This window comes from Chlorocebus sabaeus, chromosome 2, assembly GCF_047675955.1.
Source record: "Chlorocebus sabaeus isolate Y175 chromosome 2, mChlSab1.0.hap1, whole genome shotgun sequence".
Taxonomy (NCBI): domain Eukaryota; kingdom Metazoa; phylum Chordata; class Mammalia; order Primates; family Cercopithecidae; genus Chlorocebus; species Chlorocebus sabaeus.
This window is the reverse complement of record NC_132905.1, coordinates 28,800,271-28,824,867: the sequence shown is the minus strand read 5'-3', so window position 1 is coordinate 28,824,867 and position 24,597 is coordinate 28,800,271. Positions and strand designations below refer to the sequence as shown.

General features: G+C 37.5%; 1 long non-coding RNA gene across 1 annotated transcript; it reads left to right on the top strand.

Annotated features, from left to right (window-relative positions):
* Nucleotides 1-265: 265 nt before the first annotated feature.
* LOC103246547 (uncharacterized) lies at nucleotides 266-23,208 on the top strand. The gene is made up of 3 exons (XR_502465.3): nucleotides 266-663; nucleotides 6,656-6,778; nucleotides 17,833-23,208. It is a non-coding gene; the product is annotated as an uncharacterized lncRNA (long non-coding RNA).
* The last annotated feature ends 1,389 nt before the right edge of the window (nucleotides 23,209-24,597 follow it).

Here is a 24,597-nt window from a genome sequence, read left to right as displayed (position 1 = left end):
AGTTATAAGATGAAATAAATTCTTGGACTTCTCCCCATTAGAGTCCCCACAGTGAAGCAATATTCCACACTTTACCTTTAGCCACTGTTTTGTACCAGTTGGGAAATCAAAACTTTCATTAAACCAGCCTTCCTGGTAGATACTTAGAAGAATTACAACACTCTTCAGCATGTTTAGAAATGTCCTTATTCCTGCCCACATTTTACAAAGACATAATCACATGGTAGGTGCCTTTGGGACTTTTGAAATACATTCTGTGAACGAGAAGAAATGCCAACATGTTGGCAAAACTGATTATTTTCGTTGTGGATCTCATGCTTGCTTTGGCCATTTTTATTATCTTTTATTTAATGGCTGTCACTGGTATTTTCATCTCGGTCATTTTCTGTATTTTCAAAGCGGAGATGGAAAAAAACTGTAACTTCAACCAGCCCTGAATCTGGGCCCTGGATTCTCGCAATGCTACTGAGGAGCCTTTGGCAGGCGGCGCAAAGAAAGTCAGCTCCAAGCTGCCTCCGGTCCATTTTCCAGCTGTAGGAGCAGGGTCTTCCCTGCCCAAGGAGAGTGGTCCCGTCTTCTGAAGAGCGCGGAGCTCTCTGCGGTGGAGGCATGCGAAGACTTCCCAGAACACTGCACCCACCTGGCTGAGAGGTACTTTTTAAGGTGAGCATGTTAGACGCCGAGCTTCATTTTCCTTCTTAATGCAAGTACGATACATTCTTGAGAGGAGAGGAGAAAAACAAATTCTTTTAATCACTGCCTTCTAGATTTCAAAACTGGAGTTGTCATCCTCTATAAATACTACAAAAGTTTTTGTTTTTAGCTGAGAGTCTCGATTATCCAGTAAACCAAGGAATCCTACCTATGTTATTTTCTCTCCCAAGCACTGATTAGACAAAGGAAAAAAGAGGATGAAACTTCGGTTTTAATTTTCTCTAGCAGTTTGGCTAAAAGGTTTGGCATAAGAGAAAGTTTGAGAAAATGGTTGCTTTGATCATCCCTATTCTATTTCACAACTTTGGTTCAATGGAAGCAAATTAGAACCAGTTTTGCCTTGGTTTTTGACAGAAAAAATGACTATCATAGGTTCCCTGTGTTTGGGTTTTTGTGGTATAATCCATATATTTTACGGTATTTGCATATATGTTTGTTTTCAGAAGGTTCTAGTAAGTTGACTTAATTTTAGCAGTTGTGATTACAACTTTTTAAAACCAAGTCCTTGTTTTCATATTTTATCTCCATTGACTTGTAGACTTCTGACTTCTTAACTTTTTAAAAGTGTTTCTTCCAAACAAACTGAAAAATCATTTCAGTCTAAATGTCAAATAACACTTAAATGAATTCCTTTAAAAATGTAGCAAAATCATACTCAATGAAGTAAAAATAATAGGCTTAACCTCAGAGGCCATAAATGCATAAACTTTTAGAAAAAAAAATAAAGTGCTTTAGTATAATAATGTTATCCATAGATCAGTAATGCTGCTTGTTGAAGAGTACAATAACTCCTCCACAGAAGAAACTGGTTAAATTTTGTCGAATGAGTACAGATTGTAGTAAGGGATTTTAAAATCATCTCCATTGCATCATTTCCAGGTTTATGCACAGAAGTAGAGGGGCTGACCTACCTGGTGGGACGGGGGATGCACAACCGAAGAATACCTTAAACAATTGCCCTGGCCGGGCACAGTGGCTCACACCTGTAATCCCAGCACTTTGGGAGGCCAAGGCGGGCAGATCACGAAGTCAGGAGATCAAGACCATCCTAGCTAACACGGTGAAACCCCATCTCTACTAAATATACAAAAAAATTAGCCGAGTGTGGTGGAGAGCGCCTGTAGTCCCAGCTACTCAGGAGGCTGAGGCAGGAGAATGGCATGAACCCGGGAGATCGCGCCACTGCACTCTAGCCTGGGCGACAGAGCAAGACTCCGTCTCAAAAAAAAAAAAAAAAAAAATTGCCCTTAACTGCTGATTACCTGCATGGAATTTACAATTACGGAAGCAGTATTTAATGAAATGGTTTTTCAGTTATAAGAAAACTTGACTACTATGCAAATATCTTGGAAGAGGCACCCAGAGTATGTTTCTATTTGTCTTTAAATCTTGCCATTATTTTACTCCATAACATATGTAGAGGGTCTAGAGGGATGAAGTAGTAACTTAGGTAAAATGTTGATTCAGAGGAGGCAGAAGAATAGGTCCCGCATATGAGGCACTGGTGAAGTCAGGTATCACAGGGAAGAACTCAGGGGAAGGGGTAAGGAAGAGGAGTGTGGAAAAGAGACATGATGTGAATGCAGGATGTGATGAAATTGAAGGGCACCGAGGTGAACATTCACCTTTGCCTTGTGTAAGCTTTTAGAAACTGAAGAAAACTCTACACTCTACTGTGCTAACATTCACTGGGGATGGGCCATGGTTGGACCCCAACAAAGATTTCTTGTGTAGTCTTGGCCATTTGCTCCAGAGTTCTCTTGTTTATCTCCTATGTGTTCCTAATGTAAAGGATTAGGGTTGATGGCAATGATTTGATAAGAAAGGAAATCAAAAATGCTTTACGTTTTGAACGTGTTCTGAAGCTGGTCCTCAACATCCACTACACTCCTGTCTTATACCTGGCTTCAGAGGACCTGCTGGCCCTGCAAGGTGTTTAAGTTTGTGTAACCTGCCAGGTTCCTCCAGCTCCACTTGAGTTAGTTTTGCATCCAAAGCTGTCTGTCCCTTAGTTTCTATGTGGGTTCCAGAAAGGTAAGTTTAGTACTACTAACTTATAAATTCGGTTAGGTGAAAATTCATTTCTGAGACTTATTACTTATCAGTGATTCCACCAGGCAACCCAGGAATCTTTTGGCTCTATTTTTTAGACTACGCCAGCCCACTCTTAAAATCAAAAGGTTCTTGAGAGTCATTGAGTCCACTTCTCATCCAATATTATGTGGTATCTTCTATGAGACACTTGTCCAACCCACAGTCTGTGGGCTGCCTGCAACCCAGGACGACTTTGAATGTGGGCCAACATAAATTCATAAACTTTCTTAAAACATTATGAAATTTTTTTTGCAACTTTTGCTCATCAGCTAGAATTAGTGTTAGTGCATTTTATATGCTAATGTTAGTGTATTTTATGTGCTAGCATTAGTGTTAATGTATTTTATGTGTGGCCCAAGACAATTCTTATTTTTCCAATGTGGCCCAGGGAAGCCAAAAGATTGGAAACTCCTCCTCTATAATATCCCTGAAAGATAGTTGTCCACCTTCTGCTTAGCCATTCTGCATGAGCTGCAATTTTTTCCCTCACAAGGCAGTGCGTTGTTAAGAAGTTCTTTATAACATACAGTAGAAATCTGAGTCTCCACAACTTTCATTGCTTTGTCCTATTTTTACTCTGTTAAGCAATCCAGAAAACAGTTGACTAAGTATAATGACTTCACAGGAACCACAAACTCTAAGAAGAAAGATCAGCTTCTCCTTTTATAAATTTCCTGCTTTCTACACAAAGCGTTGAATAATGTTGCCTTTTCAGTGCAAATACCCCATTTAAGATCATAATAGTAAGATAAATCTAGAATTTATTGTGTACATTATTAGAAAATTCTTGATGTGTCTTTTCTGACTTCTTGCACATATTTGCTAATCAGGAATTTTGAAATTCATCTCTTCAAAGCTTCCTCAAGTCTGGGAGTGTTGCCAATTTGCATGGAAGAACATTTTATGAGTGCATTCATAACTATTAAAATGTAATTCTAATGCACTGACCCAATTTCACAGCACATCAAAAATTTAATTCAACCCAAAATGACTCTCACAGATGTCTGATAATTTTCCAGTGGATGTTATTTGTAAGGTCAGATAAATTTGAGCATTTTAGAAAATTGTCAATCTTGCCAATACAATTTTTTGTGAATACAGCAACAGGAATACCTCCAGTAGCAAGCTATGCTAATCTTTACAGAATGAAGCCCCCTTCATCAAAGGTAGCTGAGAGTGGAGAAAATTGGGAAAGAGTCCAGTCATCACATTTCTGGTGGCAGTGGATTCAGCTAAAGAGGCCCTGGGGCTGGAGTAAGGAAGTCCCCATGTTCAGGATCCTCATGGCTTTATTAGTAGGTTTGGGAGAGTCAGAGTGCTAGAAGCCAAAGATTTTCTGGCTTTGTGGAAGGCTGAGGGTGAACAAGCTTCTAGAAGACAAGGAGAAAGTCAGTTCCTGGAATGCATATCTATAGTCCCTTTTTTGTTTCTGCCTCTGGTGACATTTCTAACAATATACAGTTGGCTCTCTCTATGTATGGATTCCACATTTGTTAATTCAACCAACCATGTATGAAAAAATATTCAAAAAAATTTTAAAACAATACAAAAATAACATAAATTTTAAAAATATAGTATAACAACTACTTACATAGCATTTACACTGTATTAGCTATTATAAGTAATCTAGAGAGTACTTAAAGTATACAGGAGGATGTGCATAGATTAAATGCAAATACTATGCCATTTTATATAAAGAACTAAAGTATCCTTAGATTTTGGCAACACTGGGGATCCTGGTGCCAATCCCCCATGAATACAGAGGGATAACAGTAAAAGCATTGGATCTGGGAGTCCCTTTAAGATCTGGATCACACCACTTACTGGCCATTTATTTGTATCAAGTGACTGCCTCCTTTGGCCTCTTTTTCTCCATCTGAAAAGAAGGGCATATGAAACTAATGCCTTGGAAGTCCCCTTAAGGCCTAAACTACTATAAATGTTGTCAAACAAAATGAGTTTAAAAGTCAGATGCCAGCCGGGCGCGGTGGCTCACACCTATAATCCCAGCACTTTGGGAGGCTGAGGTGGGCAGATCACAAGGTTAGGAATGCAGGACCATCCTGGTCAACATGGTGAAACCCTGTCTCTACTGAAAATACAAAAATTAGCTGGCCATGGTGGTGTGCACCTGTAATCCCAGCTACTCAGGAGGCTGAGGCAGGAGAATTGCCTGGGAGGGGGAGGTTGCGGTAAGCCGAGATTGCACCACTGCACTCCAGCCTGGGCAACAGAGCAAGACTTCATCTTGGGGCGGGGGGAGGGGGGAAGAAAAGACACCTGGTCGGCCAAGATGGCAATTTACACAGATGGTTTCTCAGCATCTGTCACTATACTTTGCTAATACCTGGGAAATGCATGAGTTGTGGGAAGCCTCAAGGGGCAGGGTGAGAGTTTTCAGGAGCACTTATAGGACTAAGGGTAAACTCTTAGAATAAATTTTCTTGGGGGCCCGACATTTATCTTCATGTCCCCCTTGCACCACCTGCTCACAATTAAAGTGCAACATGATATGCACACCTACATCCCACAGGTATCCATTGTCCTGTGTGTTCAGACAGGCTATCTAAACATCTAAACCCAAGTATTTTTGTTCTATGTACAAGCAAGGTATCTGTTTTATATTCAGTATTAATCACTTGGATTATTTTGCCTCCCAAGATATCAATTTGTTCAACTATAAAATGAATATATGGTGTAAATACTATCAAAGAGTACCACCTGGGTTAATATTATTTTAAGGGTATATTGAGTAGCTATTCTTTGCTATTAACTCTACTAGGAGGTTTGACAAAACAAAGACACATAACACATAGATGTAGACTTCAAAAGAGTTCTCATTTTATTTCCATTTGAAAGCATCCATGAACTAAACATGAACTAGAAACCTCAGGTAAAGTAATTAACTAAACAAAAAAAAAAGTAATGTTTTTTCAAAAGTTAAAGTTTCAATAAAGTCCCAGAGTTTGCCAACTTCGATTTTGTTTATTTTTAATATCCTGTGTTTTGAATGTGAAAAACCAATCTAATTGTTTTGCATTGTAAATAATCTTTTTTGACTTATCAGACAGAATTTGCTAAAAGTAAATGAACTATTTGTCACTCGTTTCTTGGGTATGACACCAAAAACACAGGGAAAAAGTGAATTTTTTTTCAAAATTCAAAACTTTTTATCAAAGGACACAAGTAACAGAGTAAAAAGGCAACCCACATTATAGGAGAAAAGATTTGCAAATCATGTGTCTAACAAGGGATTAATATCCAAAATATATAAAGAACTCCTACAACTCAACAACAACAAAAATAAAAACTTGATTAAAAAACGGGCAAAGGATTTCAATAGATATGTCTTCAAAGAAGATATACAAATGGCCAATATGACGTGAAAAGATGCGCAATAAAAACCACAGTGAGATATTACCTTATACCCATTAGAGTGATTACTATTTTTAAAGAGCAGCAGAAAATAAGTTTTGTTGAGAATGGGAGAAATTGGAACTCTTGTGTACATAAAATGGTGCAGCCACTTTATGTACAGCCACTGTGGAAAAGAGCATGCCAGTTCCACAAAATTTAAAAAGTAGTGTATGTGATTCAGCAGTTCCACTTCTGGGCATATACCAAAAAGAATTGAAAGCATATTGGTGTACATATTGTACACCAAAGTTGATAGCAACATTACTCACAACACCAAAGGCAGAAGAAATTAAAGTGTCCATTGATGAATGAATGTGTGAACAAAATGTAGTGTATTCAGTCAGTGAAATATTATTCAGCATTAAAGAAGGAAATTCTTACACATGCCACAACATGGATAAATCTTGAAAACTGTTTTTTTTTTTTTGAGATGGAGTCTTGCTATGTCACCCAGGCTGGAGTGCAGTGGTGCGATGTTGGCTCATTGCGACCCTCGGCCTCCCGGTTTCAAGAGATTCTCCTGCCTTAGCCTCCTAAGTAGCTGGAACTACAGGTACGCACCAACACACCCAGCTAACTTTTATTTTATTTTATTTTATTAAGAAGATTGTTCAAATATAAAAACACAACAATGAACTGAAAGCCTAACCTGAAGGTTCTTATCAAGAGATACCAAAGTAAAGACAAAATAAAACAATTGCAGAATATTTACTATGTGACTGTTCTTATGGGAGACTCCTGAACGAGGTGACAACCATATTCTCAGAGATTCAGGTTCATTATTTCTGTTGGGTATTAAGCCATCATGCTGTAAATTTCCAAGCATGAGTTCTTCCCAAAGCCCATTTATTCTTCACATTGCCTCATGCATGCTAAAAGTCCTAGCATCAAACTAACGGCATGGTTTATTTCTTCTCTGGGAGCTACAGACGTAGACTCCATTTGAAGTCTTGGCCCTGTGCCCTACACATTGTTGCCAGAATAATCTTGGCAAAATTTAGCTCAAAGACTTGTAATAATTCTCACTCACCCAAAATAGAGTAATTGTGAATAACTTAATCTGGTATTCTTAATTTTCTAGACACTATCTTTCCAGCCTTATTAGCAATGATTTCACCATGCATTGCTGAGATTCAGCTGACCTAAACTAAATGTGGCTGGTCTGGGCTCCAAGCTGCAGGTTGGGCCCAATGCCTGGTCCACAGGTCCCTCTTCCTTCTTGAACTGGCAGCTATGTGAGGCATGATCTTCTCTTTGTGATGGATGGCTGGAGCACAAGAAGGACATAGGGACACATATTGACTTTTACAGTGTAGGCTTGGAGTTGGCACAATGTCACTTTGGGTTATGTTCCATGGGTCGAAGAAAGTCACATGACTGGGCTCAACATCAGTGGGGCAAAGAAGTGCATGCTGTCTACAGAAGTCATGGAGGGAGGTGGTGAATATATATCTGCTGAACAATAATATAATATACCCATAAAATGTAACAGAATAAAATTTTTCATAATCAATAACACTATTAATATTATTAAATAGTTCTTATTTTATGTAAAATAAAATGCAGGCTTAACATTGCCTGAGTGAAGTTTGATATAGGATTTGAAGTCCATATTCTTAAATGTTTGAGTTTTTTTAATGACTTCCATTGAACAGAGATCAGGTCCACTTACTGGAAAGAAGTGTTTGGAAACTGAGTTCTTTTTATGGCCATTTTTCAAGGCTGGAAATTGTTCCACGATATGTTCTTTGAGTTTCTTTCTCTTCCTCCATCATCCCTGATAATGGCTAAGCTCTCCCAGAAGTGCACACAGATGAGGCCAAATGTAGTATTGTCTTGGTAGAGAGAACAGGGGCTTTGTTGCAAGGAAAATGAGTCAACCACAGACTGGCTCTGAACTCAGGCCAAGTCATGTAAACTCACAAGTCTATATAGTTATTTAGTAAAACTTGCCTGAACTGACTAATGGGTTGCTGTCTTCATCACGTGAGATACTATCAGAAAACACAATTGGAAATATTAATTATAAAATAGATATCCTTATGTATACAACCAAAGTCACATGTCACTTAAAGAGGGGGATACATTTCTGAGAAATGTATTGTTCAGTGATTTTATCATTGTGTGAAAACATCATAGAGTGTACTACACAAACCTAGATGGTGTAGCCTACTGCATGCCTAGGCTATATGGTATGGTCTATTGCTCTTGGGCTGTAAACCGGTACAGCAAGTTACTACACTCAACACTACAGGCAATTGTAACACAGAGGTATCAAACATAAATACACCTAGAAAAGGTACAGTAAAAATATGGTATACAAGATAAGAAATGGTATATGCCAGTAAAGAGCACTTACCATGAATGCTGCTTGCAGGACTGGAAGTTGCTGTGGCTGACTCAGTGAGGGAGTGGTGAGTGAATGTGAAGGCCTGGAACCTTACTGTACACGGTAGGCTTCATATACACTGTACACTTAGGCTACACTAAATTCATTTAAAATATTTTTCTTTCTTCCATAATAGCCTTAGCTTGTTATAACTTAAACATTTTTAATTTTTAAAACTTTTCAACTCTTTAAAAATAATACTTTGCTCAAAATACAAACACAGCATACAACCGTACAAAAATATTTTCTTTATATCCATATTTTTGGAAAAAAATCTATTTTCATTTTTATGTTGTTGAAAACTAAGACATAAACAATACATTTACCTAGGCCTACACAGGGTCAGGATCATCAAGATCACTGTTTTCTGCCTGCACACTGGAAGATATTCAGGAACAATAACACGTATGGAGCTGTCATTTTCTATGGTAACTATGCCTACCTCTGGATACTTCCTGAAGGACTTGCCTGAAGGTGTTTTACAATTAACTTTTTGTTTAATAAGTAGAAGGAGCATGCCTTAAGGCAACAATAAAAACTGTAGTATAGTAAATACATAAATCAGTGACATATTTATTATTATTATACATTATTATGTACTGCACACAATTGTATGTGCTATGCTTTCATGTAACCGACAGCACAGTAGCTTTGTTTACACCAGCATCACCACAAACAACGTTAAGTAATGCATTGTGCTGTGATGTTGTGTTGGTTATGATTTCACTAGACAACAGGAATTTTTAAGCTTCATTTTGATCTTATGGGACCACTGTCATATATGTGGTTGTTGACTAAAACATTGTTAGGTAGTTTTGAAATTACATAACTGCAATTTGTCTAGACTACAGTCTCTATAGATTCTAGTTTTTTTCTCCTGGGTTTACTTACTTAATGTACTTTGCCTTTAGCTAGTAGTCAGTTGTCATTAAGAATAAAGCAAAAATTTTCATTTATAAATGGCTAATGGCATTCCTATATTAATTCTCATCCTTAGAGACCATTGACTGAAATAGATTATAATAAATATGATCAATTAGCTAATCATTTAATGAATCATTTGGTACACAATAATTGTTTCAAATTTTCCATTGCATAATACCACCTAATAGATATTGACCACAAAGGAAATATCCCATTGAATCAAGTAATTTTTTCCTCATTTTTAATATATGTGATAATTATCTCAATAAATATCTTGAGACTTACTAAAATTCAGTGAAGTAGCCCTGTTAAAATACTTAAGGATTGCTAAAATTCTCCATTTCACTTTTTGTGTGAATGGTTTGCTGAAAAGAAAAGAAATAAATGATTGAGACATATATCCTGTATTTATTTTTCATTTTGAATTTTGATCTTTAGGAATTTTATTTAATAACAAATTAATAATAATAACAAATAATAATAAGTGATTTCATGTCATTGGTAGTTTTGACAAGTTCAAAAGAGCCAAGCGCAGATTTATTTTAAAACAAGACTTAGGCCGGGAGCAATGGCTCATGCCTGTAATCCCAGCACTTTGGGAGGCCAAGGCAGGCAGATCATTTGAGGTCAGGAGTTCAAGACTAGCCTGGCCAACATGGTGAAATCCCATCTCCACTAAAAATACAAACATTAGTTGGGTGTGGTGGCACCACGCCTGTAGTCCCAGCTACTTGGGAAACTGAGGCAGGAGAATCACTTGAACCCAGGAGGTGGTGGTTGCAGTGAGCTGAGATCACACCATTACGCTCCAGCCTGGATGACAGAGCAAAATTCTGTCTTAAAACACACACACACACACACACACACACACACACACAAGACTATGTTTCTGAAGTAAGCCTGCCAAATTTAAGCAATGTATTTGGAAAGACTTTTTATTCCTAGGTGTTATGTTCCTTACACCTAGATTCATTTAACTGGAGATTACTTACAGTATGCTTGAGAAAAATAATATAAACAAAACTGCTGTGGAATCATGGAACTGTGTTTATATATCACAGATCTCAGAGATATAAATTAATCATTCAGTGAAAAATACAATCCCTGAAAATAGACATGACTATAATAAAATCAATGAGCAGTTATGTATAAAATTCAACTTTCTTAAATATATGTTTTATAAACACGAATATAAAATACAAATGTGAATAAATATAAATTTTCTCCAACAATTTTGTCTTTAGTTTGAAAACCATAGTCTTTTGCAAAGTTCATAAATTAGTATGTACACATTTTCAGTTATCCTAGGGTGGAGATCATCTTGAAACTTCAAAGTGAACATACTGACATAGGTCACAGAACAACACATTAATAAGAGCCCCCAGATGAATTGCCACACAGCAGACTTCATTCTATCTTTTTAAAGTGATGAAACAGTCTTCATTTTAATGAAAAATGCTCCAGGCCCTGACAAGGCCTGGGCTGCATGAGTCAGGGTGAGGGTAGCATGAAGACAAAAGGATTCTAATTCCAAGTAGCAGTGTATAGAGCGCCCATTGCCAAAGCATTTCAATTCCTCAAGTACCTGTGGTCTTGACAATGTGACACTACAACAAACTCCTCCCTGCAGAGGGTGGTGGCCTATGTTTCTCCATTTTTGAATCTGGGCTGGCCTCTGGACTTGGCAAGGCCAATAGAGTTTTAAACCTGGGTCTCGAGAGACCCAGCTTGAGATTGGCCTGGGTCTCAAGGGACCTGGCACTTCTGCTCCCTTTCTGTTGGAGTCCTGCCAGCATCTTGGGAACAAGTTTCAGAAGATTGCTAGAGGATGGGAGCACATGAAGAGCAGATCACAACCATCCCAGGGGAGGCCAGCCTGGACCAGCTATAGCCACCTGTCTCCCAAACATAGAGAGAGGCCCCCGAGTTTAGCAGAGCTGCATACCTGACCCACAGTGAACCACAGATGCGTGAGGGAGTCCAGGTGAGATCACAAGAACATCCAGCTGACCCATAAGCTTATAAGCAGTAATATCTACTTATCATTCTTAGCTACTGCTTTTGAGTTGTGCCAACTAATGCTGGGGGTGCAGTGTTTTTTAGAATATCTCAGTGCTTTCTAAGAAACTTTTAATTTTTCCCCCCACAGAAACTGCTGTTTTCATGCTAGATTTAATCAAACTTACAGTGGTTTTGTAGTTGTGAGATAATTCATTGACTTAAGCACATTTATAGAAACTCCAAAATGTGTTTGAATTAAGTTAGCAAATGAATTTCTTGTCTCGTTGTCCTATAGCTTAGACTAGCTAACTAGTAAATTTGTACATAGTAAAAATTAAATAGTGAAAGAAGGTATACGTAAGAAGCAGCAAAAACAAAGTAGCAAAATGCTTTGTTCAAATAGCACTGCCAGTACCAAAAGCTGGAATCCAAATGAGAAAAAAAAAAAAAAACAAAAAACTAAAATGAATATTAGTTTGCAGATTCAAAAGCTAGTTCAATTGAATATATAGTATCGAAAGCAGAAAAGATGTCAGGATGACAGAACTAAGTCTAAATATAACTTTGCTCTCAAACATGTCAAGATATACATTAAAATGAATAAAAAATTTTCACAAATTAAATTAAAAAGTAGCTCGGGAGGCTGAGGCAGGAGAATGGCGTGAACCTAGGAGGTGGAGCTTGCAGTGAGCCAAGATCGCGCCACTGCACTCTAGTCTGGGCGACAGAACGAGACTCCATCTCAAAAAAAAAAAAAAAAAGTAGCAAACACATATCCTATAAAACACGGATAATATAGAGAAATTCTGAAAGGGTAAAAACTTTCAAAGCTTAAACAAATCCAGACCAGGAAAATATTAATACAAATTTGAAAGTATGATACTAATGTCAGAGAAGTTTGAATTCAAGGAAGAGTCTAAAAGAGTTTAAACACATAAAGATGAAACATTTAGAACACGCATTTACCTAAATAATAAGATAACAATAAATAACGTAGCAAAAACAATGACAAAACCATAAATTTCAAGAAATGCTAGAAAAAAAAATATACATAAGAAAAAATTTGAAATTCTGCACAAAATAATTGAAGCTAAAATAATGAAAATATATTACATTTTATAGTCTTATAGAATATACTTCACTTTAATCACTTATATTTATAAAGCAATTGGCTGTATATTAGGGGAAAAGCAGAAATAGTACAGACTACATTCTTGATGCACATACACAACCACACACAAAACATAAAAAATAATAATGAAAATCAGGGAGAAAACTACAACCACCCTGAAATTTGTAATTTTCTTCCCATAAATGTCTAAGATCAAAGAAGTAATCAAAATTATAATTGCAAAGTATTTAGAAATTATTATAAACAATAAATATTAGAAATTAAAAGCAGAGAAAAATATCTAGCCTTGCATATCTATATAACTAGCAGGAAAGAATAAAAACAAAAGAATTTATGTACTCAAGACCAAAAGTTAGAAAATAATAACAAAATAAACCTAAGAAAAGGAAGAAAATAATAAAGATAAAAGCAAAATTAATTAATTAGGAAACAAAGTGGGTAAATAGATTGAAAATAAGTAACTAAGAGTGAAGTAGTAACTATAAGTAACTTGCTAATGAACCTAGTCACCAAAAGGAAAAAACACAATATTAAAATTTGAAAATGAAAAATAACCAAAAACAGAGAGGAACCTAAAACTACCCAAAGAAAGTATGTTGCACACTACAAATAAATTGGAAATTTTTCCTGATATTGAGGATTGTATAGAAAAACAGAATTCCCAGGATTGACTCCAGTCACAGAATGTAGCACATATTTACACATTCGCTTCCTAGAAGCATTCACAAGAAATTGATACCAATTACTTCTTTGGGAAAGAAACTTGCAGAGGAAGGAGAGAAGTTCCTTTTTCGTTTCATTCCTTTCTGAACTGTCTGTATGTCCATATTTGATTTTTTAAAAAATATGGGCTTATTGGGAAATTAGATTATACATTTATTTGTAGTAAGACAAATGGAGAAAAACAAAGAATAGTGGCTCACGCCGGTAATTCCAGCACTTTGAGAGGTCAACGCGGGCGGATCACAAGGTCAGGAGATCGAGACCATCCTGGCTAACACAGTGAAACTCCGTCTCTACGAAAAATACAAAAAACAACTTAGCCCAGTGTGGTGGCGGGTGCCTGTAGTCCCAGCTACTCGGGAGGCTGAGGCAGGAGAATCACTTGAATTGAGGACGCGGAGGTTGCCATGAGCTGAGATCGCGCCACTGCACTCCAGCCTGGGCAACAGAGTGAGACTCTGTCTCAAAAAAATAAGAAATAAATAAAAAATAAATAAAGAATAAAAGGCACAATCATGAGTAGAACACAAAGGCTGATGATCAAGCAGTCCAGCCAGAGTGATGATGGGTGGAGGCTGGAAGAAACACACCCAGAGACCTTGTGCTGGGCAACATCTGTTTCTACACCTGCCTGGCTACCCCATGGACTATCACTCAGAGTTCCAAAGTATACCATGTTGGTATATGTATTTGTTTTCCAATATTTACTTAGATTTACTTTGGAAAAATATCCAGTATATCCAGCTATTTAAGAAAATTGAGGATTAAAACTATTTGATTTGGTGCTATTTTTGGACATGCATATTACACCAACAGAATAGCTGCTGATGCAAACCTGTTTGTTCCCTCTAGACAAGGAGATTAGAAAGGGTAGGTAGGTTCCTCCTTAAGAAAGAAGCAAGTAAGTTGAAATACAATTTGTTTTGTTTCTTGTATTTGAAAACGCAGTTTAAACAAGCCAAATAGATACCATACGGCCTTCAGTAATTTGACATTGAAGAACAATGCATGATTTGTATTCTATTTCCAGCTACTGCACAGTGAGTGCGCTATGACACCATGTTTTTAAATTCCTCTCTGCCTTTGCCCTTGTTGTCTCTTAGAGGAATTACATTTATTTATTCACTTATTCATTTCTTCTCTTTTTTTAACCAGTGAACTCCAAAACAGACTGAAACTAAAAATAAATAAATAAATAAGTTCAAACTAAAATTTCTCCTTTTTAGTGACCTCACTGAATCTGTGTCATTATCTGGGGTAAATGCCCAAGGTTTGCCTCTCCCCCAAGAAGATTAAGGGGACACACAGGGAGAGGGAGTTTAGGAGTGGAGGTTTACTAGCTAAAAGGAAGAGAAAGGAGAATAGCTCTCTCTCTTGTGAGACAGAGGGGCTCCTGAAAGGGAAAAGCCAGCCTGTGGCATACTGCACTAGATTTTATAGGCAGGCTTGAGGAGGCAGTGTCTGATTTACTAGGGCCCACAGATTGGTTGGACCAGGTGTGATGTTTACATAGCGCACAGGGAAGGCTGGCCAGCCCACCCTAATCTTATTATGCAAATCAGCTTTTCATTTGGCTGGGGCCATCTTGTCTGCTCCTTGCTATACGCATAGCTGGCAAAAGAAGGGAACATGGAGTCACCATTTTGAACATGCCTAGTCCCAGGTAGACTTTTCCTCTTGGCACAACTACTAGCATTCACTTGTGCAAGTTTCCAGCTTGCTTGTCTATGTCTGCAGCTCGATTTTACAGGCTGCTCTTTGTTAGAAAAGAAAATGATTTGGGGGCTGGTTTTCATTAAAAGGAAAACTTTACCAAGGATTTCCATACCCTCACTATGTGCCTAAATAATTTTTTCTTAACTCCTATATCATCACCACCTGTGTGAGTTAATATTGTTTTGTTCATACCTCTAAGTATAGCACTATTTTGTATTGTGATAGTATATATAGCCCTGACTCCTCTACTAAACCCCAAGCTTCACAAGGTCAGGGCCATGTTTCATTGTTTTGGGAATCTGTAACACCTAGCATGTTCTAGATTAGTTTTAAATGTTAAGAGAATTGCATTAAAAATTAAATATTTAAATATTTTTAGATCAAAGCATCAAGGTTAATATCTTTGTAAGGGTTCTATTATGAGTGGTAATTAGATTTTCCCATTAAGTTTGAAGAACGCCAGTTTCACAATGGAGACTACTAACCACTATACGATCACAGCTGAAGGAAGCCAGTTTCAAATACCACAGTCATCCCTCATTTTATCTACAACATGGATATATATAACCACATTTGGGTTTCCAATAAGTAATGAGAGACACAGAAGCATTTAATGTTGCCAAAAAAAAGAATCGTACCATGGCTGTGCTGATCTGTTTGTCTGTCATGATAACTAGTGCGGCTTTCTTTGATAACCAGTAGGAATAAGGAATTCCCTACAAGTACATAGTACTTAAACTAATATTTGAATAACCTACTTCAACATGAATTTTCAGTCCTCTTGGATGGCTAACAAGATGATCCCCTCCTCCCCAAAATTGCATCATATATTTGTTCATTTATCTTTTCAATCAATAGTCATTTATCAGGTGCATGTCAATTTAGGAGACACTAAGCTAGAGACACTTACACAGCATAGACGAGTGTTTTAAAAAGTGAAAATACTTTATACATTCATCACTTCCTCACTGCACTGCTTTGACCCCACACAAGAAAGGTGTAACAGTTTCTCTTGGGTTTTGCTCATAGCTTCCCCAACAGATAAGAATGTTTTATTTCATTTAATTTCATTTTAAATTTATTACTTCATGAAAGTGAGATAAAATTTGCCTCATTATCGTAAGAAATATGGAAATGAATACTGGACATTTTCTAAGCACATGCATAGTGCAGTGGACTCACAGCTTCCACTCTGTGTTTCTCAGTGATGGAGGAGTTAATGAGGTCCGTCCATCAGTGCCTGCCATGGGGAGGGTGAGGGGCAGGGTTCAGGCCTCACATTTATAGCAGGCCTCATCCTGTTCCAGATGTAATCTCCACATGCCACATGCAGCCACAGCGAGAAGTTGCAGGGTTGAAAGATAATACCACTTGAATCCTTGAAAATAAACACTAAAAATATATCCAAATGTTTGACCCAGTTTGGTCATTTTTTCATTCTATTTTCTTCATTTTGGTCTCTTCTTAATTTTGTTTAAGGCTCTCACTAAATTATTTGCATCATGATCCTGGCTCAGTGTTCTTATTTTCTCATTTTTCTCAGTTCCTGATTCAAGTGCCTTGTTTCCTAAAACCTTAAATGTCAAAGATCCCTGGAGGGACAGGTGGGGCTGAGGGGAGAAAGACAATATATAGAACTCTCAAATATGTCTTTCAAAAGAGTGTCATAAAAAACTTTTAAGACAGTATTTATTTACTTCCAATTTATGCACCTCAAATCAAAGAAAACACAGTAGGGTGTCTCTTCCCTCAATGTGATTGTCCCCCTCTCCTTCCAAATGGCATTAATTTAAAATGAAAAAATAGGATAGAATTCTGTGTTCTTCCTTCTTCCCAACTTGGTACCATAATTCGCATGCTCCTCCTGCCCACCAAATTCATACCTTTTGTCAGTCTTACAGGCGTAATTACAAGGAGAAAATTTCATTTAATTGTATTCATTTTATTTTAGAAAGGAGACTGAAACTTTGGAGGATATAAAAATATTTACAAAGCTATGAAGTATGTGCTTAAGTAAACTAATTTCACCAGTTCTCTTTATATTTTTTAAAATTTGAAAATAGTGAAAAAAATATAAAAATAAAAATGTGCTATATTCTCACATTAAAAAAAAAAATCCTATGAAAGGGAGAACTCAAAAATCTGTTCTCTAATACTCTGCCCTTGAGGTCACCACTGTTCAGAGCTTGATATTTGTTCTTCCCATGTTTTTCTTAGACTTATTGTGAAATGTGTATGTGCTTATCTTATAAAAATAATATTGAGCACAGGGCTCATCCTTCCTTGTCTGGTACCTGGGGAGATTTGGGCAGGTGGAGAGACTGGTGCATGAGAAGGACCTGATAAGGAAGTGTTGGGCTCTGAATTGGTTGGTTTGCATTTGAAAGGTTTGCTAGCAGGAGAGTTGTTGACTTACTATCTCTAGAAATTAGTGAACCCTGTGAGGCAGGAGCAAGGCCCTGGATGTCAAGCCTTCAGAATACAGAAAATCAAAAGACACAAGGTTAGTATACCCTCATACCTGCTTTTTTAATTTAAAGAAACCTGGAGAATTTGCTTAAGTGTTTCAAGCTAACAAACATTTTATTCGTGTGGCATAAATAATATACGAACAGACTTTTATGAGTAATATAACATCTGCAGCTCTTAGAAAATAAAACATAAGTTAATTAGAGAAGGCATGAATTATGTAATCATTACTTTTATGTTTTGTTCTTTCTAGGTCATTCAAACTGTCATCCACACATGAATAACAATGAAATTCTCATAAAGAAGCAGAAATACCCAGGAGGCATGAAGAGTCATCATGCTTCAAAAGTGCATGTATTAGGACTTCATGACCTCAGGAAAAGTAGACCTCATAACTCTTAAAAGCTCAACCTTGGAAAGGAGAAATATGCTGTTTGATGACAGCACTGAAACTTGTTGAAATATCCTTGGCGCTTGAGATGTTGAGAGCCATCAAAATGTTCTTAACAATTACATTGAAAAATGTTTCTTCAAAATGTCTTAACCAACCAAATACAAACATTTTTGTCATTGTGGAAAAAAAACCCAAAAACTCGCCAATTGCCTTTGCTAGTCTCAGCACAGCCCAAGAGGAGCATCCTTCATGAGCCAACCGAAAAACAGTCTATGCTTCTGACCAGATGGGCTTCTCTTGTCACCATAACATTATGTATTAGGACTTCATGTATTATGTATTATGTCAACACTTTATTCATTATGCTGATCATACTCTGTATTTCACTTGCTCTGGTTATTTGTAAAGCTTTTCCTATTTCATCATTAGATTATCCTTAAATTGTAGCAACTGCATTTTAGTCACTCTGTATTCTAAATAGTGCCTGCCCAAGTGACATATTAATAAGCATTTTTTTCTGAATCAATAACCACCCCCCCCAAAAATCTGCAGCCATAGTTGTAAATACTGTACATTCCAAAGAGAAGTGGAAATGAATGAAGGACCAATTTTGAGGAAGAATTAGAGTTCTCAAAAATTTAACAAGTATAATCAGGAAGTTTTTTAAAATTTAACAAATTCAACAAGTATGTCAACAAGTATTCAACAAGTTAGAGTTATAAACATTTGTTCAAAACTTTACACATGGTTAATACCTTCAGAGCAGTGAGTCAGCAGCAAGACTCTCATTTTTAAACCTTACCCCTTTGTTCATTTTAAGGGTGGAGACCATTATGGATGGAGACCATGTTGATGTCAGAACAATTGGTCCAGGGGTGTGTGAGGAGCCACTAGAAAGGGAGAAACAGGGAAATGTGGACCCAAGCAGCATAGTGTTCCCCAGAAAGTTGGGTTGGACACAAGTGTGTACATGCAGGAAAAAGTAAAACCACAAAGGTGTGTTAATCTGAACAATGCTGTGAGCAAATGAGACACAGTTCTCCAGGGGACACTCTGAGAAACTACACAGAATACACTTCAGAATTGTCCACCAGAAGGACAAATGAGAGGAAGGATGATCCATTGGCTCTCTTCTACCATTGGTCATGTTGGCCCAGAAGGTGTTCACAATCTTGGACTTCAAAGATTGCACCTGCTTCAGAATGGCTGAGTAGTTTGCAGAAGGCATCTTAACAGATGGTAACAGAGAAGCAAGAGATAAGTGCTGCAACTGATGCAAGGTGCTGGCGGTGACACTATCACAAAGCTGGTTGCTGTAAAAATGTGGCCAAGAGGATGTGAGCTACAACACAAGAGTGGTTCAACATCAACTCTCAGAAGCACATGAGTCTCATGCAAATCTGTTGTTCTTGAAATAATGAGCAAAGGACCATATTCATCCCTTTTGGGCAATAGTCAGAGAAAGGGGCACCCATAGAGAGAAAAGATCTGGTAATACTAGTTAGGGAGTGGAAGAAGCCAGTTGATATAGTTTGGCTGTGTTCCCACGCAGATTCTCATTTTGAATTGTAATCTGAATTGTAATTCCCATGTGTTAGAACTGGAAACTGGTGGGAGGTAACTTATTCATGGGGGTGGTTACCCTCATGCTGTTCTTATGATAGTGAGTTCTCACGAGATCTGATGGTTTTATAACAGACTTTTCCCCATTTTGCGTGGCACTTCTCCTTGATGCTGGCATGTGAAGAAGGATATGTTTGCTTCCCCTTCTGTCATGATCGTAAGTTTCCTGAGGCCTACCCAGCCATGCTGAACTGTGAGACAACTAAACCTCTTTACTTTATAAATTACTCAGTCTCGGGTATGTCCTCATAGCAGAGTGAGAACAGACTAATGTACCAGGGTACAGAAGAAGCCTAAGACTAAACTGCACCTCTCTGTGCTTTAAACACAGACCAACACCTGGATGAGTGTTTTTCTTTTTCTTCTGTGCACATTTTTTGTATTTGGCTGCTTTTTAACTTGCCAGCTCTGACAGAACAATGCCATCTCCGAGACACTTTTTATCTACACATAAATTAAGTTGCTTTATTGCTTTAGCTTCTCTGAGTTTTGTGCATTTTAGGGAGAGCTCTCAGCGTTTCCTGCTTACAGTCTTACTTTAGGCTCCTTCAAAAGCCAATCCTGAGAAAAGGATGTAGATACATGTATTTTATTTTATTTTTTAAGAGATAGGAGTCTTGCTATGTTGCCCAGGCTGGACTAGAACTCCTGGGTTCAAGTGATCCTCTCACCTCAACCTCCTGTGTAGCTGGGACTACAGATGCTTGTCACAATGCCCCAGATAGTTTGAGAGGTGATCCCAGGAAGTGCAACAAGGGAGTGAGGAGTGAAGTAGAAAAGGGAAGACAGCCAATGAAAGGTGTGCACAAGGGAGCAGGTTACTGCTATCTCAAGCTTTCTGGGAGTGTGGCCCAAAGAGGGATAGGGAAGCTGGACTGTTTTTGCACCAGTTCCAGTTTCTCACTGGTTGAAAATTGCTGCTGGGGAAATTAAACCCATTACACTTCTAGGCTGCCCTGCATACAGGCAGAGCAAACTCCTCTACTGTCAGGAAAGCCCCACAGGCAGAGAGGCATAGATGGTTGAGGTAGAAAGACACGGATGTGTCGCGCAACTGCAATGAATCCACACATTTGGCTGAGGGGTATAGATTGGGGCATCAGTTGCTTCTATGATACACTCTGAGATTATTTTGCAAAGGACAAAAATCCTCAAGCACGGAGAAAAACAATAGCAACAGCCTTCTTCTGGCATCTAGAAGGAAAGAAGATAAGTTAATTAGTAAAAGGTTAGAGGCAGTTAAAATGAACTCTGAAACTGAGACTATTTGTTAAACTTTGCAGACTGAATCTTTAAACTGGAATTGGATCCCTTTAATGAAAATCCCCTTTGCTGTTGCTGAAGAACAAATGAGGAACGAAAAGAAACCAACATGTTTATTGCTTTCACCTATAAACCAAGAACCTCACTGAACTATGTTAAATAACAACAGTTTGGCTCTGTTTCTGTGAAGACCACATGGGGACTGATGGTTATTTTTAAATTTTCACTTACTAGTCATTGTTCTGATTCATTACTAAGACAGAGCCACTCAAAGATGAGTGTTTTCTGATAGAAAAGCTGGATGACAAAATATGAAAATGGGTCTTAAACGCAGTGGATTTCACCAGGGTTGGAAGCATGGGCAAAGCAGAGAGAAACTAGAAAGGAAATACTCTCAGTGGTATCATAGATTTTTAAAAATTCACCCCAATTCTTCATTTCCTCTCAATTAAGTTATAAATGCATACCTCTGTCTAGTGTACTGAGTGAACTGCCCCACCCGTTGATTCTAGATTTGGCCATCTAACTTACTTTGGAAAAGAAGTTGTTAGCAGCCATAGCATAACCTGTATGTTGGCTTATCTTCTTGGCAATCGTGATCATCCATGAAACAAACATGTCCCATGGGCTGCTATGTCTTCTCCTTTAGCCTAGGCCCTGGAAAGAAACGTGGAGTGAACTTGAACCCATCATAGCCAAGAGCTTCAGTCTTGGAACATAAATATGGAAATAGAGCTGCCCAATCAAGCATATTCTAAATGAGTCAATAGCAGTCAACTCGAGAACCCAAGCATGAGAGCAGATGCTTACTATTGTAACCACTAAATGTGTGGGTGAATCTATAACGTAGCATTATAGCAGCAATAGTTGACTGATATAAGTGGTAGATTATTTTTCTTTTCTTGCCTGTAGTTAGGGTGATAATTATAATAGGGGAATAAAGACTCTTGCTAAGACCAAGGGTTTGCTGAGGAAACTAAAAAACATGAAATGATTAGCAAAGAGCCAATGGGAAGGGCTCCCTGGAGGGAATCTGTAGAGGATTCTGGGTCAAGTGACTGCTGTCCTAGTGACAAAATTCTGCCTCCTCACCAGTGATTGTGTATGATCTGAGTAGATGAAGACAATGGGGCTCTCCAAAATAATGTTCATCAGTATTATTATTATTTTGAGACAGAGTCTCACTCTGTCTCCCAGGCTGGAGTGCAGTGGCATGATCTTGGCTCACTGTAACCTCTGCCACCCGGGTTCAAGCAATTTTTGTGCTTCAGCCTCCCAAGGAGCTGGAACTACAGGTGCCTGCCACCATGACTGGCTAACTTTTTTGTATTTTTAGTAGAGATGGGGTTTTGCCATGTTAGCCAGGCTGGTCTCAAACTCCTGACCTCAGGTGATCCGCCGGCCTTGACCCCTCAAAGTGCTGGGATTACAGGCATGAGCCACCATGCCCAGCTTAGAAAATCAACATTATTGAAGAACTTGAGATGAAAATCAAAGATCTAGTCTTTGCATCCCTATATTCCCTAATTTGACAGCAAGCCTTACTGGTTTATGGGTAGGGATTTCTATAAAAATTTTAATGAATAAATAATCCCTTTGACATTTATAATCTATTCCAGAACACTAAAAAGATGAAAACCTTCCTAAATCATTACATGTGGCTTGACAAATGCTAATATTATGCCCAATAAAGAGAGCACCAGTAAAGAGAATAGACATTAAGCTCAATGCAAATAAAAATAATGAATAAAATATTTTCAAATTTACTGTAACAACATCTTAAAGTATTAACAATGCATGACGATCAAGGAAGGTTTACTGTAGGAATGCAAGAATGTTGTAGTAATAGGAAATGCATGCATGCTTAAAGCACTGGATTAACAGAATAAATGAGCAGAACATACACTATCTCAACAGTCGTTGGAAAAGTATTTGACAGACTATATTAGCCACCGCTGTCTAAAAAATTAAAAACTCTCAGGGAGCTGGGAAAAAGAGGACATTTCCTAAGTTTGACAGATTGCCTTCAAGAAAACTGTCAAACCCAGTGATAAAATGTTACTTATTCCCAACTCCCTGAGAGTTTTTAATTTTTTAGACAGCGGTGGCTAATATAGTCTGTCAAATACTTTTCCAACGACTGTAAGACACATGCACACGTATGTTTATTGCGGCACTATTCACAATAGCAAAGACTTGGAATCAACCCAAATGTCCATCAGTGACAGACTGGATTAAGAAAATGTGGCACATATACACCATGGAATACTATGCAGCCATAAAAAAGGATGAGTTGTGTCCTTTGTAGGGACATGGATGCAGCTGGAAACCATCATTCTTAGCAAACTATCGCAAGAACAGAAAACCAAACACCGCATGTTCTCACTCATAGGTGGGAACTGAACAATGAGATCACTTGGACTCGGGAAGGGGAACATCACACACCGGGGCCTATCGTGGGGAGGGGGGAGGGGGGAGGGATTGCATTGGGAGATATACCTGATGTAAATGACGAGTTGATGGGTGCTGACGAGTTGATGGGTGCAGCACACCAACATGGCACAAGTATACATATGTAACAAACCTGCACGTTATGCACATGTACCCTAGAACTCAAAGTATAATAATAATAATAATAATAATAAAAGAAATATTATTCAGTCTTAAAAAAGAAATAAAATCCTTCCATTTGCAACAGCAAAAAAAAAAAAAAAAAAATGTTACTTATTCTCATTAAAATCACAGGCAAGGCAATAATTCCACAAATCCCCATTATTCGAAATACTCCTGAGGGTCCTATAAAAAGAGACCAAAACATTGATAAATACTAGAAAAAAATAAATCCTTTCACATTAAAATTTAAAATAATGAAATAAAAACACATTAAAGAAATAGTTTTGCAAGATGTCTAGGAATAACAAAACATACAAAAACCATCATTTCAATATAGCAACAATGAGACATCAACAAAAAGATACCATTCAAAATACAACAAAAGCATAATATCTGTTTCCCCACAAAACCTTAAAGTTACTAAAAAGTCATATTTAAGGTCAGAAAAATAAACCTAAACATAAAAAAGTGAGTAACATGGCTTGAAATGGGAAGTCTCACATTTATAAGTTTTAAATTTTTTCTTAATCTACCTATTCAGCATTATCCCTATTAAAACTCTAAGGGTAATTTTAAATGAAGCTATTCCAGTTTCAAATGCTATCTTTAAGAGTAAATGCATAAGAACAGCCAGAAATATTATAATAAAGATAGCATTCATATGAGTAGAAAAGGAATAAATAAATGATATTTAAATATGTGGTACATACCATTATTATTCCATTTACACTTTACACAGTTGAGGAAACTGAAATACAGGGAAGTTAAATAGCCTGTCAAAGATCGCATAACTGCCAAGTGGTGAAACCAAGATGCAAACTCAGAGCCAATGCTCCTCACTTGCTTACCAGCATGCTATGCTGCCTCTGGCAAAAATATACATGTGTGTATACAAATATTGGACAAAAGATTGACATCCATCACATACAAAGTTCCCATCAATCAATATTAAAAACAAACAACTCAATAAAAATAAAAATGGGAATAGGGTCTATAAGCAATTTTCAAAAGAAAAAATGAATGGTGAGTAAATGTATGAAAAAATGTTCAAACTCACATTGGGGAAATGCAATTTAAAAATAACAACAAACATTTATAAAGTTTACAAAAATTATAAAAGAGTTC